Consider the following 17,757-nt stretch of genomic DNA (forward strand, 5'->3'; position numbering starts at 1 on the left):
ATTAGTAGTTGTGGATATGCTTACCAAAGTCACCCATATTATCCCAGTAAAGAAGACATTTAAATCTTCTGATATTGCCCGCCTTTTCATCAAGGAAATCTTTAGGCTTCATGGATTGCCAAAAAGAATAGTCAGTGAGACCGGGACTCTGACTTCACTTCAAAGTTCTGGACATCATTATTCCAGGCTATTGGAACACAACTTTGTTTCAGTACAGCTTACCACCCAGAAACAAATGGTCAAACTGAGAGAGTTAATCAGGTTATAAAAGACATCCTGAGAGCCTATTGTGGGCGTGAACCAAAGAAGTGGATTCAGTATCTCCCTCTAGTGGAATTCTCTTACAATACATCCTTCACCAAAGCATAGGGATGTCACCATTCAAAGCTCTTTATGGTCAGGAATGTTTGTCTCCCTTAAATTTCTCTGACCCCACACTAAAGGTTGAAGCCTCCAAGATAATGCTTGAAGAAATGGAAGAACAAACCAAAGCTATTCGTAAGGATATTAAAGCTGCCCAGGATCGACAGAAGCATTATGCTGATACCAAAAGATCTGAAAGAATTTTTCAACAAGGAGACAAAGTTTTTCTTCGAGTGCGGCCAAAGAGAAGTTCTTTATCTCTTGGAAAATTTAGGAAACTGAGTCCAAGGTATTGTGGGCCTTATGAAGTCATCAAATGTTTGGGAAAACATGCCTACAAACTTCGCCTCCCAACCCACCTCAAAATCCATGATGTATTCCATGTAAGCTTACTAAAGCCATATGTGCCTCATCCTGATCATGTTCTTGATGATGAACAAATTGTAATGCCAACTCAGGGAGTCCTTGAAATGAGACCTAATAGAATCATCGACTCTAGAGAAAGAGTGCTTCGCAATAGAATCCTTAGGGAACATTTAGTGGAATGGAAAGATTACCCTGAGGAGGATGCCACTTGGGAGGAAGAGTCAACCCTCCAAAAGAATTACCCAGAGTTCGTGCCGAGATGAGGACATCTTGAGTTCTTTTAGTAGGGAAGGATGTAACATACCCATTGTAAATAACAATGTACTTGCTTCAGAGTTGAAAAATATAACTTAGTTTGTCATTTTTACGATCAAAAAACTTCTATTTTTGGAAAATGAGCCATTTTTGCTTAGAAATATGTAATTTTGAATCCAAATTTGAAATCTACGCGTAATTTTACGCTTAAATAGTTTTTTCTGAACTAAAAACGGGCACCCGGAATGGGTTTAATTAAGCTTTTAAGCCTTTAATCTGCGAACTTCCGACCAAAAATAGTAACTATCCAGGCGTCTAATCAACGAACGGAACACGCCCCCATGGTCACGGGGCAAGGCCGGACATTTCCGTCAAAAAATATTTTTGACCCCCCCGGACGACGGCGGGCGGCCGGCGTGGGCCCCACCACCACGGGCGCCGCTCGTGAAAAAAACCGACGATTCGCCCGGGACACCCAAGCGTGTACACGACCTAGACGCACCCTCCAGCACACCCCTACACGTACCCCCTCCTCCCAGAACCCTCTATCCACAGGTGTCGCGCTCTCTCTCTCTTGGGGACACCTCCACCCCCATGTGTCACACTTTCTCTCTCCTCGAGACACCTCCACCCCCAGGTGTCTCACGCCCACACTCTCTCCCGGACACCTACACCACCCAGGTGTCACCTTCCCGCACCTGGACGTCCACCCTCCAGCACCTATAAAAGGACCCTCCCAGCCCCCTTCTCCAGACAAGCCCCCACCAGCAAGCCCTCTCTCAAGCTCTAGGACATGTCCTACACTCTTCTCCCCCCCCCCCCCCCCCCCCCCCCGTGTGAATAGACTTAAAGTGTGCCTCTCCTCCAACCCTTGCCTTACTCTTCCCTAGGCCTCCCTAGACGTACACTCTTCTCAAGAGCTCTCCAAGTTAAGGACACCCTCTCAATTCCCCCCCCCATATGCGGCAACTTAAACTTAGGCTAAGAGCCCATAAGCCCAACAAGCTTTTCCTACCCCAAACGGACTCCGTTTTCGAATCCGTTTGAACCAGTAGAATTCTCTCTTTTCTCTCCACGCTCCCAACCTCTTATATTCACCTCGTTTTCTCTCTATCCTCTTAAAACTCTAGTGCTCCTATGGCGCCGAAACGCCGTCGAATTGAAGAACCACGCGCTGCCCAAGGAGGGAATGAAGCAAATCGCGTCCCTGCAAATCGACTTCGCCCCTCTTGAAGTGAATAGGCATGAAAACGATAACCAGGTTGGTCATTTAACAAGTTTAAGTAAAAATTCTCTCTTATGAAGCTTAATGCAAAGATTCGAAATAATAGGAAAGAAACCAAGGTTAAACCCCTAGTATAGATGGACTAAAGTACCTTATGGTTACTCTTAAGTAAAGTTATAGGAAAATAATCTTGCTTTTGAATCATTGTCTTTCCAAAACGATGGTTTTTGTTAATGTGTGAATTCATTGAATAAAGGCTGTCTTTTTTTTATTGGATATACTGCTGGTTTATTGCTAACATGCAGGTACAGCTTCTCCCCCCCTTAGCTAACTCCGTGCTTGCCTGTGTAGACGGGCGGAGGATATAGCGAGGCCGGGAGTCGGCCCAGGGCAATCCCCTCCTATGCCACTGGGAATTGGTTTTCACCACCAGGGTGATGTATATATGCTGCCTAGTTCTGTGGGTCCAGGCTAGTGCGGTGACTTAACCCCCACCTCATGAGGAGACGTCCCCTCCGAAGAGCGAGAGGGTTTGGTACAAGCGTCAGTACACCTGAGGGGGTGACAGGACGGCTTGGCCCTCGTCCGGCTGGCTGACGACGAGGGGAGACGGTCCGTGAGGTTTACCCAGCTGGTTGAGGCTGGAAGATCGAATTCTAGATCATCGATGTGGTTGTGGTTGTGGTTGTGACTGTGATTGGATTGTGGTTATGGTTATGGTATGGACATGAAGTTTGGATTGGGATATCGGCCCGGTTTCAGGGTATTTATAAATATTTTTCACTGTAAGTATGCTCGTTGATTTCAATGTTGTGCTAAGGAAGATTTTCTTTAAGGAATCAAGTGTAATTAATTAACAAAGGAATTTGTTTTTAAGTGTTTCACAGTGTGGTAGGACTTAATTAGGAAACAATTGAACGGGTGAGTGTGTGGAAAGTGGGAGAATGGATGCCCTGACGGTACCATTCTAAGGATGGGTGGACCCGATCAGTCGGGTAGCTTTCTACTAGTCGTAACCTACGATATTTAGGGAATAGTAGAGTCACGAACAAGACTTGTTTTAGGGGACCGAGCCAGCGGCCATGCCTCATGAATACGGGGGAAAAAGGCGTTGGCTTCCTTGAACCAAGTGTGGGTCTTGTTCCATCTCCACGCACATTTCGTGCTGGGGATTAGAATTTCCTTTAGGATGACTACGCTTCCCTTGCGAGATAGAGTTAGGTCCGTCCGTTTGCTCGTAACCTCGTATTTCTACGAGATCGAGGTGTCGTCAATCGGAAAATAACATGAGACTTGACCGCCTATCTAAAGGATTCCCCCGCCCTACGGGTCGGCGGGGGGGCCTTACAAGATTATGATGCATTATGATGAGACCTTTGCTTCACCTCACATAAGATTACAATCAAGTGTAGTGCATCATGATTAGAATGTATAATAGTTGGATATCAAGACTACATTCTTGAATGGTGATTTACATAAGGAGGTGTATCTCACCCTTGTGATCTTGTTGAGAAGGGACATGAGTCTAAAGTATGCACGTTAAGAAAATCTTTGTATGGCCTTAAGCAGGATCCCAAAATATGGTATGAGAAGATATAAATGCATACTTGGTTTTTGCAACAATCCAACTAAGAGTACCCTCTTTGTAAAAAGAGAAGTAAAGATTATTTTTTGGTCATCGTTTTATACGTTGAGCTCACACGCCCTAATGAGGAGAAGATTTTAGCCTTAGGCTGAATTACACGTGGCATTTGAGATGACAAATTTGGGCTCGTTGCATTATTATTTGGGCATATAGTTTATGTAAGATGAAAATGGTATTGTGATATTATAGTCAAAGTACATACATAGGCTATTTACTCGGTTTGATCTTGAAGATTGTAAGCCTATTGCTACACCAATAATAGAGACAGGTGCTAGGCTTAGTCTCTAAGATGGTGGTGAACCATTCACTTTATCAACACCCTATTGGGTACCTCATTTATATATGTAATACGAGGCCAAACATTCAATTTAGGGTCTCCCAATCGAGTAAGTTTATGTACAGTCTCAGAAGTAAGCATTGGCAGTAGGCTCTAAGCAAGTATTCAGATCCTTACAGGAAACTCAGTCCCTTGGCTCATTCTATGCTAAGGGGGGTGATACTCAGTTGCATGCTTTTAGTGATTCTGATTAGATTGGATGTTTGTTAGAATTAGGGTTGCAAGAAAGCACACAAAGCTTGGAGAAGAAGAAGCAAGAATGCACACAACACATAATGTATTAGATTGTGTCAATGTACAAAAGATAAGTTAGCCCTAGAATGATGGGCGTATATACAAGTCGGGGGAAAAAACCTCCTAAAGAGGAAAAAAGTGCCCGACGGTCCTAAGTGTGTTCACACACATCACTGCCTATATATATGGCAACAAATTTCCCTTGGGAGTGATGGTGTGAATGAGAGCTGGCACTCATGTATAGGGAAGTGCCATGCCCGAAGTAGATAAGTCCACAAAGGGGAGCAAGCCCAAAGCTTTACAGAAAGCTTCGAACTTCTCACGAGGAAGCGCCTTTGTGAAAAGATCGGCGAGGTTGTCCTGTGTTGGCACATAGGCCAAGCTGATCTCTCCTGCTGAGAGTCTCTCCCTAACATACTGATAATGCACCTCAATGTGCTTTGTGCGAGCATGAAAAATTGGGTTTCTCGCAAACTGCCAATGTGCTCTGACTGTTAGTGTAAATAGAGGTGGCAAACTCCTGTCCAACACCCAAGTCAGCCCCATAAGCCGTCTGAGCCACACACACTCAACCGTAACTGTGAAAGCTACCATGTACTCAGCTTCACAACTAGAAGTGGCCACAGTAAGTTGCTTCTTGCTCAACCAAGATATGCATGAGCTACCGAGCATGAAACAAAAACCACTTGTGGACACTCTTGTGTCATAGCAACCAGCCCAATCTGAGTCCCAAAAAGCATGTAAATCTGGCGGCAATGATCCCGCCTTGGGATAAAACAACCCAAGATGTATGGTGCCACTCAAGTAGCGAAAGATACGTTTAACTGCCTTCCAATGCTGAGACCCTGGGCTATGCATAAACCTGCTCACCTGTGAGACTGCAAACTGAATGTCCGGCCTCGTAATGCATACATAAATAAGGCAACCAACAGCTGTCTGATAGAGTGTGACATCAAAGTGATCTCCAGCATCATGAAGACTTAACTTCAAACCTGTCTCCATTGGAGTAGCAATAGGCTTACAGTCTTCAAGGCCAAATCTCCGCAAAACAATGTCTCAATATACTTTGTCTGACACAAAGCAATACCTCCATCACACTGCTTAAATTGTATCCCCAAATAATGATGCAAATGTCCCAAATCTGACATCTCAAAAGAGGCATTCAAATCAGCCTTAAAATCAGTAATATGACTCTCATTTGGTCCTGTGAGCAGCATGTCATCCACATAGAGAGCAATGATTAGATGTACATCATCCACACGTTTAACATACAAAGTGCCTTCTGTTGGACTATTCTGAAAACCATGTGCAGTCAAATATGCATGTATCTTTTCATACCAAGCTCGTGGAGCTTGCATTAAACCATATAAAGCCTTTTTCAACTTGCACACTTTGTTTTCCTACCCTCTTTGAACAAAACCACGAGGTTGCGATACATACACCTCCTCATGCAAATCTCCATTCAAGAACGCAGTCTTTATGTCCAACTGATGTACATTCCAACCATTATGAGCTGCCAATGCACAAATGCTACGAATGGTAGTCATACGACAAGTGGGAGCAAAGGTCTCATCAAAATCAATGCCCTTTTCCTGAGCATAACCCTTTGCAACAAGTTTAGCCTTATAGCGATCAACACTGCCATCTGGCTTTCATTTCAACTTAAAAACCCACTTACATCCAATGACCTTTTTACCAATAGGCAAATCACACAAAGACCATGTACCATTCTTCATTATAGCATCATATTCACTTTGCATTGCAACCAACCAATTTTCTGATTTTTGTGCCTCATCAAATGAAAGAGATTCTTCCTCTTCACACATACTAGACACAGCCAAAGCATAACAATCTGATGCATAAGAGGCATGGTGAAAACCTGAATGAGTACGACTAGACATTGGTGCATCAGTTTTACCTATCACGTAAGGTTTGCACCAACCATTTAGGCATACCTCTAGCCTGCTCATTTTTAGCCCTATCCTCATAAATTACATCCTGTAAATCTGCATCAGAAATAGGCTGATCTATGATATCGTTTGAAAACTACATAGGCTGAATATTTACCTCCTTAGGACGTACATTTGAATTCCCACCTATAAACAGAGGCAACAACGTATCAAATACATCCCGTGAGCTCAAACCTATCTCTTTGGTACATGATAACAAAGGCTGCACAGCATCTTCCACAAAAACATCTCGACTAATCAAGATACGCTTTGACTGTGGATGATACAATCTGTAACCCTTGCTCTCAGTACTGTAACTAACAAAAATGCATTTGACAACCTTATCATCCAATTTTCTACGTTGTTGAATAGGCACTAAAGCATAGGCCAAGCAACCAAAGACACGCAAGTGACCAATAGAAGGCTTCCTGCCATGCCAAGCTTTGTATGGAGTAACAGACTGCAAGGCCTTAGTGGGACACCTGTTGAGTACATATGCAGCACACATGACAGCCTCAAGCCAAAATGCATGTGGCAAAGCTTGGCTCTTGACCATACATCGTGCCATCTCCATAAGTGACCTATTTTTCCTCTCAGCAACACCATTTTGCTGAGGGGTATACGGCACTGTACATTGGTGTTTTATCCCACGACTAGCCAGAAATGCATCAAACTCTTTAAACATGTACTCCTCCCCTCGATCAGAATGGAGAGTGCCCATAGTACAATTGGATACATTTTCAACCATAAGCAAAAACTGTTTGAAGCACAAAAACACTTCGGACTTTGCCTTCAGTGGATATACCCATGCATGTCTTGAGTAATCATCAATGAAAGTCACGAAGTACAAGTGTTTACCAAATGACGGAGTTTGCATAGGCCCACATACATCACTATGTACAAGTTGCAATTTGCGAGTGGCCCTCACAGAACCATCCTTTGGAACGCAGAACGCCCAAAATACAGCCTTCACAAACATGTTTCAATGGTGCCTCAAGAGGGGGCAATGAAGCAACCATATCAAATTTCTGCAAATGCAGCAAACTAGCAAAGTTCAGATGACCAAAACGAGCATGCCATAGTTTTGCATCTGAAACTGTCTTTTCATCAAAAACTGCATTTGCTGAATCTTCCACACACTTGTCATAAGAATTGAGCCTATAGAGCCCACGAAATAAGGTGCCAGATACAATAATCATATCACCAGAAGTCAAATCATGAACAGTACATCTGTCATCCACAAATTTGACAAGTCTAGCAAGCGCAGAGACAGACAATAGATTCTTCTTTATCCCTGGCACATACAAAACATCTGAAAGTGTGAAAGCACTGCCATTTACAGCAGTAAGCATAATTTTACCAACGCCCTTCACTGGGTAAGAAGCATTATTGGCACATGTGACAGTATTCCCATTAGGGACAGCCTCAAGACAAGTGAACATATCACGATGCGAGGTAATGTGCTTTGTAGCACCACTGTCAAAATACCATACATCAGAGTCAACAAAAACTGCCAAACATGCATCATGTACAGATGGGTCATACTGGCAATATACGCTAAATGCCCATTCTGTATCCTGCACAACATTTGCAGAATCTGCATTTGTAGAAGCATCCGCTATTTGTGGCTGCATTTGAGTCTTTCTTCTTTGCCTCTTTAGCTTAGGGCAATTCTTAATGACATGACCAGTTGCCTTACAATAGTTACACCTGATCTTTTTCTTGCCTTTATCAAGAGCCTTCTCAGACCTATTATTGCTACCTGTGGTGGAAGGAGAAGAAGTTGCAGATCTACTAATAGGAGAAGAAATAGTGGAAGGGACTGCCTCTGCTGGGCAGCAACAAATGCCTGATCAACTACACGCTGCCTAGCCCTGTTTTGCCTGGACTGCGCTTCTTGCAAGAGCTTGTTGACTAAAGTATCATACTTGACAACATCAGGTCTCAGTAAACAAGTCTCCACGTGGAAGCAAAAGTCTGATATGACTCAGGTAAAGCATCAAGAACAGTCTGCACAAGAGAATGATCAGGAATAATCTCACCTGTAGAAATCAACTGTTCCTTGAGATCTTTAATCTCAGCAAGAAAAACATTCATCATCATCTTCCTCCATAATCTTCGATTCTAGTTCTTTACGTAGGTAAGAGATTTTTGCTTCGTTACGACATGCATACAAACCAGCTAGAATATCCCAAGCCTGTTTTACTCTTTTAGCTGAACGAATATGTGGAGTGATGTTACGTTTGACAGAAAGTGCAATCAAGGCATGAGCCTGCACATCTTTACCATTCCAACGAGCTTGTTCAGCAGTGGGTAAAACAGCAGCAACAGCAGTAGAGCTACTAGAACCTGCAACATCCTCAACAGATCCTACATCCACAGAACCTGGACGTATATCCATACCCTGCACAATGTTCCACACTCCTTTTGCAACCAAAACATGCTGCATCATGTATGCCCAAAGTGGGTAGTTGCTGTCTCCATTCAATTTGTCATTAGAGCAGACAACATGCGAAATACATCATTGTTGTTATCAACCATGGCCACTGACTGAAACTGATGTAAAAGCTACATGTAATGAAGCAAAGACTGAACAGAAAACAACTCGTGCTATGTAGCACGGTCCACAATAGAATACGTATGCCTGTTTTGCAGAAAACTACACTATCAAAATTTCTGCACAAAGTGACGAAAACACTTGTACAGAACTTGTAATGCAAAAACGGAGCCCGAAACGACCTCAGATGCAATTTCTGAGAACGCAAAGTCCTACGGATCTATTTGCAGAGCATAGGGACCTGCAAGCACTCGTGAAAGCTCACCTTAATCGGAGAACATGAGTCGGAGGGTGCTAGCGACGTAGCCCTGGGAGCCGATGCCTACTCTGATATCAATTATTGGAATTAGGGTTGCAGGAAAGCACACAAAGCTTGGAGAAGAAGAAGCAAGAATGCACAACACACAATGTATTAGATTGTGTCAATGTACAAAAGATAAGTTAGCCCTAGAATGATGGGCGTATATACAAGCCGGGGGGAAAAACCTCCTAAAGAGGAAAAAAGTGCCCCGGCGCAGTCAATGTTATGACGCGAGTGTCATAAACATCCACTAGTGGATTTTGCTTTTATCTTGGTGCTTCATGTATATCATGGCTTAGCAAGAAGCAACCGATTTATGAAGCTAAGTACATGGCAACTTTTAGCATATCTTAGTGTTGGACAAAAGCCCCCCACCTCCATCTTCACTAAAAACAGCTAGAGTGCATTAGTAGCCATTTGTAAAGAACCCATTGTTTCATACTCGCACAAAGCACATTAAGCTACATTATCATTATGCCAGGAAGAGGCTCATTTTACAAGAGAGATTAACCCATCTTATGTCTCTACTTTAGAGCCTTGATGAGGAGTTTGGGATCTCAATTGTTTTACAACAAAGTGCTAAAGCAACATTGAGAGCACCTAGCAGTGACCCAGGTGTATGTAGGTCTACTAGAGTAAAACATCCATTAGACAGGTTGAGATATGATGGTTATATAGTCGATCATTATGCATATATGATTAAAGTTATACAAGAGGTGGAGCATATATGTTTTGAGGAGATACTTGGAAATAACCATTTGGAAGATGCCATGGATAAACAGATGGTTTCATTAGATGCTAATAATGAGACATGGGATTTTGCGCCTTTGCCTAAGAAAAAGAAGGGAATTGAATGTAAGTGGGTCTAGAAAAGTGAAGCATAATTTAGATGGTTTAGCAAGTGCAAGTCAAGCTTAGTTGCCAAGGGATATGCACAAAAATATAGCACTGAATATGAGGGGACATTCAACTCGATTACTAGAATGAAAACTGTGAGAGTAGTCATTTTACTATATGTAGCTAAGGAATAGAAAAAAGTTTAACAGCCACCAGAATATGAGGACTCACGAATTTATTTGAGATTAGTTAAATTAAAACTAACAAATATAGAGACTAACCTAAATTATGACTAGGACCTTGTTGGTGTGTTGTTTGATCCAGATTCTTCGAGAAAAACCTGATCCTTTGGAACTTAAGTTGACTACTGGTTGCGCCATTGCTAAGTTCTCTTCTTGTTAATTTGGACTAGTGTATATGTGTGTGTGGAATTTTTCTAAAGATCTTATGTATTTGGACCAATGTATTTGTGTGTGGAATTTTTCAAGCGATCTTAGGTATTTGAAAATCCTTCTTATATGTGTGTATAAGCTCATGTATAGATATGAGCCAGTTGTGGTGAGTTGTGAGTTAATTAACATGTAAATGGTTTGCCAAAGCCTTGTTCTAAAGCAAGATTTTAAATAAATAGCTAATTTTGAGAATTTAAAACATTAGACTTAGCCAGGCTATTGCTTGTGATTAAAATCTATGACCACTCCCATGACTAGAGTCAAAGCCTGTCTTGGTGGCCCCTACTCGGGAGTTGATTTTTACCTTAGACCCTCAGCTTCATTTATAACATTGAGCTAGCCCTTGAAAAATAAATAATGAAATGTGAAAATTAAATTAGTTTATCTTTCCTAAGGTTGGAAATTATCAAAAATCATAAAAGTGAGAGAATATTATTTTTGGTACCTCATCTAGCCTATGGACACTTGGCCCCCTTCTAGATCTTATGTGACTCTCTCCATGCTAATTGAATGAAGCCATCCCATCTCATGGCCATGATATTGCTATTTTGGTTTAATCCTTCTCATAGTTACCATGTATGGGCCAAAGCTTAGACTTGTAGGGTATTTAGGAAAAATCATGGATATTTTCTTCATTTTTCATGCAAAAATCCTGATTTTCATACCCTCTTGTCATTCACCACATTTTACATATTGTTGCCGACGATTGAAGCAAATTATGAGAAAATAAGATCAAACATGCCTCTACTTTCAAGATTTAATTTGAATCAAAAAAATTAGCAATTCAATATTTTTAGCTTCGGTTATGACCGATTTATTGATGTGCACTTTTTTGCAAAACAACTTTGGTAATCTCCTTGCTACTCAATTATCTTTTCTCTATCTTTAAGGGTCGAGGTATGGCCCCATAGCTTTCCCAATCGTGTTTATAGTATTAGCTAATTACTCTATGAAATTATGCCTCCATATGGTGAAATGAATGGTTTATTCTCATCCCAAATCTCTATTATAAAACCAATATTTTGCCATTTTTTGAAGCTTTCCATTAAAGGTTATCAACCCCCTAGCTAAGGGATGGATTACCTCATATAAGATCTTGATTTTGAGTGAACCTAAGGCTCCATAATCACCTCCAAAGTTTGTAGCAAAAATAAGAATTCTTGCCTCTTCAAATTACTTGGATTAGTCAACCCATTACTCTCCAATTATGGTACTTGAGAATGTATCTGATTCTAATAGCCACATCAAAATTGGAGTACTTTGAAGATTTTCAAGGCTTCGTTGGTGGAAATTTGAAGTGGTGGGGGTGAATAGCTTTTACATTATTCTCAAGGCAAGGTCTTTATCTCCTCAAGGTTCAACTATAATTATCAAAAAACCCTCAAGGTATTTCTGTATCTCTTGTCCTATTGAAGCTTGAAGTTTGATTTTGCTTTAATTCCTCAATGCATAATGGTTTAGAATATAAAAATATACTTTATGGTTCATGCATGAGATTTAAACAAGTATAGAGTGTGGAGTATTCGATTATATTTTGTTAATCTTGTTATGGCAATTGTTAAGGATTTGTTACATGCATAGAAATAGTATTCATTTCTTTCAAGCCTAATGAAAGACATGATGAATTTTCCCTTTTATTCATGTATAATTTAAACTAATGAATGCTTCACATTTAGATATTCATGCATATGATGCACGAAATGCTTAGATTTGTAATATAAGAAGTAGTTTAGATCATTCAAAGAACTAAGACTTGCACATTATTTAATGAAGATTTTTAAATTAATTACCTTAGGAAAAGAATGGCTTTTCTTTTAAACTAAAAATTCATTGCTTCTAAAGCGAGAAAGTTAGGCCTTCAAATGTTATAAGATGTGCCTTATCTTATTTGATTAATAAATTAAAAGTCACATTGCTTCTAATGATCATTGTAGTTTGAAGTCATGGTTTCATAAATGAATAGTATAAAAAAGTAAGCTGATGTTATTATAAGTAATTTATTAAGAAAAGAATATTATACATGGGTTGACCCCCAAAAAGCGAACCAATATGTTTGTGATTTTAAACTATGGGATTAGATAATCTTAAGGAACACAAACTTAGACATGAGCATGTAGTTTTGAGACATAGACATGTGACTTTGGATCCATGTAAGACTTCTTCAAATGCAAATTCGAATACAAATAAGGAATATTACCAAGGAAGTCTTAATGGGGGATTTGCATGTCTTGAAAGGCACCTAAAGAAATAAGAATGAACCCCCAGTTGAATATTTTGCTGGAGACTTTGTCCTCCCAAGAATAGAGCCATGTTTAAAATGTAAGAAGTGGGAAGAATAAAAGAAATGTGTGTATAATTATATTCCATCATTTGATTGCATGAATGAAATTGGATTCCGGTTAGGGATGGCCTAATTTTTGAGGGAAGGGCACTAGTCTTCGTGCATGGGGGATAGTGAACCTAAGGGCTCTAGTCTCTGTGTGTGCGATGGTAACCCTAGATTTTGATGAGGAGTAGAGGGGCTGTGACCCCCTCCTCGAGTCCCCCACTAGGTGACCAAGACAAGGTTTTTGAGATGCAAACCATAAAATAGTCATGACCCACAACTCTTATAAGAGTCCTAGAAGAGTCCAAAAGTGGCGTATTCAGAAATCATAGGGCTTATTTGGGTATTGGACCCTCCATAGATAAATCTAGTAATGCACAACCAATGACACATATTAGGACGTCGGTTATTACTATAGAAGATTTATTTTCATCATGTATGCTGATACTTCTCATCCTCTATACCAACTTTTTATTGTCTTTGCTTGGATTGATGAGTGTTAAGAGTCTTATGAGAAACTGAAGATAGCACTTGTGTCAACTCCAACTCTTAGAGCACCAAAATGGGATGTGATTTTCTATGTCCACATTGTGCATCAGCATTTGATATAGGGTGTATACTAGCACAACTTGCTAAACACAATATGGATTTTCCATGTCCACATTGTGCATCAACATTTGCTGTATACTAGCACAACTTGCTAAACAAAATATGGATTTTCCTATCAGTTTTTCTAGTAGACAACTCAATGACACTGAGCAAAATAATACAACAACTGACAAGGAAGGGCTAGGAATGTTGTATGTATAAAAAAAGGTAAGACACTATTTGTTGGTAAAAAAAGTTATGTTCTTTATTAATCATCACCAAGCTCTTCTCTATCGGGTTAGCAAACCTTGCACAATGGGATTCATCACTTGGTGGCTCCTTATCTTCGTGGAATTTGATTTCACTATTACATTTCAAAAAGGAGTTACCCACGTGCATGCAAACCACTTGTCAAGAGGTACAAATGGTGAATGTCTAGTGGGAGTTGATGATCATCTTCCTAATGCTCATCTTTTTAAAGTTGACTTGATTCCTAAATGGCGCTTAGATCTTGTACACTTTTCGAGCAACAGTTTACCCACTAATCTTGATATGCCCTCGACAAAGTCTAAAAGCTTATTTGGCTAGCTGTCCTGTTTCAACTCATCTTTGGACACGATAAGGAAAAGATGGAGTCCTTGAGTCTGAATACATGGTTGTACTTGAAGAAGCACATAATGACATAGCTGGTGACATTTTCAAGTTAAAACCATGGCAAAAAAGTTCTTCAATCAGGGTTATGGTGCCCTCCTTTATTTGGAGATACTACTGAATTTATTAAAAGATGTGACGAATGTCAACAATTCAATGTCATAAAGAATCACATGCCTCTAACCAACATAGTATCCTTATAAGTTTTTCAGAAAAAGGGGTTTAGACTTTGTTGGTCCCATTAACCTTAAAATGAAATCTATCCATGCAAGGTAAATCAATGTAGCTACTTGCTATTGTTCTAAATTGGTAGAGGCCAAAGCCACTATTAAGGCTGACACATAGACTACGGCTAAGTTTCTTTATGAATACATTATCTCAAGATATGAATGCCCACTCAAACTAGTAAGTGACATGGGAACTCATTTTATCAATGAAGTGATCAAGTTCCTCTTGGATGAATTCACAGTGATCCATTGGAAATCTTCTCCATATTACCCACTCACAAGCAAATGGCAAAGCTAAAAGCACCAACAAGATCTTGTGTACAATTTTGACAAAAATAATAAATGAGAAACGAAATGGCTGGGAATAAAAGTTGCCAGAAACTCTATGGGCATATCGAACTGCATACAAAAATTTGATAGGAATGATCAAATTCCATTTAGTCTATGGGCTGAAACCTATTATGCCTATGGAATTTATAGTGCCATCTCTTTGAGTTACATTAAGCACAAGGTTGACATGCCATAAACTTTATAGTGCCATCTCTTTGAGTTACATTAAGCACAAGGTTGACATGCCATAAACTTTTAGAGAGTTTAGCTCAACTTGAGCAATTGGATGAAACAAGGGTACGAGTAGCTTATGGGATTTATGTTAAGAAGCTTTACAAAAAGAAATGGTTTAATAACCACTTGGTCAAATGGGACTTTAACGAGGGAGACATAGTGCTTATGTACACAGTCAAGAAAAAAAATGGAAGTTTAAGTTACTACTTTTAGGGTAAGGACCACAGGGAGGTAGTGACAAACCCCTTTATGCTGCATCAAATCTTTACATAAAAAGCTAGAGAAGTTCTAGGTTTTCCTCAAAGCACTCAAGAGATTAAAAAAGAAGGTACAATAAAGTCATGAGCAGAAGTTATGAAGTGTGATAGAGAAATAGGTAATATTGAAGAAGTATCTTCTCAAGCAAGCACTTTATCAGAGAAGAGATTGAAGGTCTCACAAAGCAAGGCAAAGGAGGTGACACCAACCTTGATAGGAGAGTCAGATCTAGTAAGACATAGTGCAGTGGAAGAAGGCAATGATTCTAGATTAAAAGAAACATATGTTACAACATTCAATCAACAAACAGATTTTGAAAAGAGGCAAAGAAGGGATGACGAAGACCCAAAACTAGAGGAGGCAAGAATGTAATTGACAAACCTTTTTAATCTAAAGCAAGAAGGTGGCTCAGAAGATCAGGATGATAGGCTTATGACACTCTCAAGGAGTTTGATTTAAACTTCTTAAAACATGCATAAACAAAGGCTTGAGAAGAAGAAGAAGGAGTATATAAAGTTAATGAGCAAGCACATCTAAGAACTCCAGGCGGCCCAGGTAAAAGAGTCTAAATCACCATCTCTAGCTTGTTAGAATTATTGAAGAGGATGAATTGGAAAGTCATTTTAGAGATAAAACACAAGCCCCTGCTAATGTGGATAAGGAGAAGAAGCTGTTAGACAAGGTCATTTATCCCTATAGGAACATCTTTAGCAACCACTTAGAGAACATCTTTAGCAACCACTTAGAGAACACTTTTAGAAGCCACTCAGAGAACCCTCCCATTTCAAAATCTACACATGAAGAACCCACAAATAGTAACCCCCCCAAAAGATTCTGATTATCACCTGAAAGATTTATTGGTTGAGCAAAGGAAGGAATGTGTACTCATTGAATGGGAAGGCTACAAGATGGAACGCATTCTTAACCAACTAAAGGAAGTTCTTTTCCGATTAAAACAATGACACGCGAGTGCATGAAGCTCTAACATTGATATAGGAAGGCTAGACACTTAATCACAAAATAGAAGGGGCACTTTCCACTATTTCTTGGCCTTTGAGTCTATCGTATCATTCCATGTTTGCCCGAGTCTCTTAGCCATGCCATTGTGCTTCTCAGTGATGCTCGATCATTGTACCTCTAATTTTACCTCGCAAAACATGCCATCTACAAAGTTTTTCTTTTGTTCAACGTAACTGAGAATAGTTGCTCCTCAAATGAGAGGACTATTATGGAAAAAGGGGATCAACCCAATTTCTAGCACGAGGTAAGGTGACCATATATCATGTTGTTGACCAAGAAGTTTTGTTTTATAATAATACCATAAATTATTGAGACTTGACATAATTGCTAGAGATTTGTCATAGTTAAACAACTTTGGCAAAAGACTTTAGTATTCATAATAATCTCTCTAGAATAAACTTTAGGTACAATCAAGATGTCAAGATCTTTAACATTTCCACATGAAACATTAGTAAACACTTATACGATGAAAAACAAGATTCTTTAGTAACCCTTCTTTAGATAATAGTTATTAGTTTAGGTATGAGACATTAAAACATTCCAAATTAGAGACATTAAAACATTCCAAATTAGATTATGACATTCTTGCCAAAGTAAGAGGGAAATTGTCATTGAGATGAGACCTAGAAGGGGGAATATTTAGTGTCGCTTTTGCTAAGCAAGAGGGAAACCATCACACTATTATAACAAAGAAAAGTCTATATTGTTAACCCTAGCTACATGATTAAACCTAAGGAATGAGAGAACATAGAGACCATAAATAATAGCTAGAAACGCTTTAGAAACTTCACAAGCTACCTCACATGAATATCCTTGTCAAGTACAAACTTAGAAATGACCATAGTAATGACTTTTAGTATGTTCAAATATCATTATTTTCCAAAGTGTTGAAAAGGCTAACTTAGAGACTTGAGGAAAACACAAACTTAAACAGATGCAGAAGAAGATACATGTTAAAACATTAGTTGCTATCAAGACCCGAGACACATGAACTTTGAAGTGTGATTAGACAATGCTGCACACGTCTCAGTGGCCACCACCGATAAGTATATGTGTTGTGAATAGATTTAAAAATAAATAATAACTCCTTCATATAGGCTCACTTAAAACCCAACTGGAGGTGTGAGTGGAATTTTCGAGGCCAATAAGAGGAGATGCTCGAGATGGCCACCAATCGAGATATTGTCAAGGTGAGACCCCGAGAGTAAGAATCCCTCCTCCCCAAGATTAGTCTTCTCTTGACCGACTCTTAGAGGCAACTTAATGGGTAGGGGTCTTACATCTGTGATGGGGGGTGGGTGGCTGTGCTCAATAAGTTTCCTCCAAGCCCACACCTTCTTATGATGGACGAGGCATTGAAACATCCTTTGCGCTTGGTGCTCCATGATTTTTCATGTTGCTTTATCATGTAAGATTTGTGGGCATGTGGTCTTGCACTTGTCATCATACCAACTATGTAGAGGTAGGGATCCACACAGAGGAGGCTTGGTGGTAGAGTGGTGTGTGGAGGGGAAAGACATGTAGGTTGTATCATGCAAAAAGGTGGTGAGCTGGGTCATGATTATGGATAGTGAAGCACAAATATCAAGAGTGGAGAGTTGG

Source organism: Cibotium barometz, chromosome 22 (assembly GCF_041138505.1).
Source record: "Cibotium barometz isolate CiBa-2024 chromosome 22, ASM4113850v1, whole genome shotgun sequence".
NCBI classification, from domain to species: Eukaryota; Viridiplantae; Streptophyta; class Polypodiopsida; order Cyatheales; family Cibotiaceae; genus Cibotium; species Cibotium barometz.